Source organism: Cyprinodon variegatus, unplaced genomic scaffold (assembly GCF_000732505.1).
Source record: "Cyprinodon variegatus isolate N-32 unplaced genomic scaffold, C_variegatus-1.0 Scaffold436, whole genome shotgun sequence".
In the NCBI taxonomy this organism is placed as follows: Eukaryota; Metazoa; Chordata; class Actinopteri; order Cyprinodontiformes; family Cyprinodontidae; genus Cyprinodon; species Cyprinodon variegatus.
In genome coordinates this window covers 319,656-321,386 of record NW_015150889.1, presented here as the reverse complement: position 1 = coordinate 321,386, position 1,731 = coordinate 319,656, and positions in this window count along the sequence as shown.

The following is a 1,731-nucleotide window of genomic DNA, read 5'->3' as shown; positions in this document are numbered from 1 at the left end:
GTGATGTGTTTTATTAATGGAAAAGGATGATTAAAACAAGAGAGCTAGTTTAGTCTCTAAAAACAACATGGCCACGGCTTGGTGCTAACATGTTTGTTAGTTGTCAAAATTCAGTCAGTATTCTAAGATTAAAGTCCAAATTCTGAGAAAAAAAAAGTCAAAATTCAGACATTAAAGCCAGAATTCTGAGATTAAACTCTGAATTCTGACTTTTTTTTCTCATATTATAGTAAAATAAAAAAGTGGCCCTAAAACGCAGATTTTTTTTTTCTTCCATTCCAAATTTTGGGTCTGCCACAAAGAAGAAAGTGGAGATGATGCTTTTACAGATTCTTCTTTAGGACTTCCTTTCTTCATGCTTTTTAAAGGCATGAAGAAAGGAAATCTTCATGCCTGATGAGTAAATCAACAGCTTGAGTAGGCACAATTGAAAAAGATTTATGTTTTCTTATTTCTATTAATTTAATCAAAAGAAATTAAACTTACTGGATATTATTATAAATAATCATTATCACACATAAATACCATATTTAACCTTAAAATAACCAGTTTGTTAAATATAATATACATATATATTGCACAATTAATGTATAAAATAATAGTACTCATACTATAATGCTATAATTTCTATTTTTATATGTGCCCAAGATATAAATGTTTCAAGATATCAAATGTTTTACGTTGAGTGGAGGTTTGTAGAGGACCCAAATGCAGAGACGGAGGCGGTGAAGTGGTTTCTGGCAGATTTATTAATTAGAGTTGTGGAAACCAAAGCATAAATGAAAAAAAAAGCAGAACAGAGAACACAGGAACCAGAACAAAATGGAAGGACAGAATGAGGAGAATCAAACAAAGAGTAACTGCACAGGAATATGTAGCAAACATAACAATGAATGGAGTAATCAACCCATTGCGAGCAGGTGTGGACAGAAATAGCTAGAAGGGAGTTTGGGGGTAAGCAGAGTGGAATTAGGGGGCAACAGAGGGTAACCAAGAAATACAACAGGGATTAGAATTACATAAATTGAAGTTTAACTGAAACCCCAAAGTAAAATCCAAATCAGGCTCCGCACTATATGTGCTAATTCTTTGATAGTTAGGGTGAATACTTTTTATGGATTTTATGAAATGGCACCCAAAACTTACCTCAAGCCTGGAACACAAGTTTCAACACAACACGTGTCTCTGTGTTTGTAGTTTGCAAGCAGGTCTTCTTCAAACAGGTATGGTCAGCAACATCTGGAGAGAGAGGGACAATTGTGACAGTGGTCCTTCAGCCACTGCATTTGGGAACATGGTTCTACCTGCCTTCATCTTTCCTGTGTAAAAACCATTTCATCCGTGATGGCCGACCTGGATGCATTGGTATTGCAAACCCATCAGATTATTTATCTATCATTTTCCAACAATTTATCACACAGCTGATTTATTTTGCAGAGAAAGTTTAGCGTTATCAAGAAGAATGAGAATAAACTAGTTCTTCTTCTCTCTAAGCCAACATCGGGAACTTTATTTAATTAACAATGATCAGACAAACCAGAAATCCCAAACATTCTCCAGAACAGGTCATTAAATAGAATTTTAAAACACCAATGTGTATGTGGGCATCTCAGCCAATCAAAGCTCTGACTGTATCGGTGTAACACTTCCTGGCTGTAGCTCTCTCTTTACAAAAAAAATTAATGTTGACACCAAACTCAACCTCTGCTGCTAAACGTCTCACTGAATAGA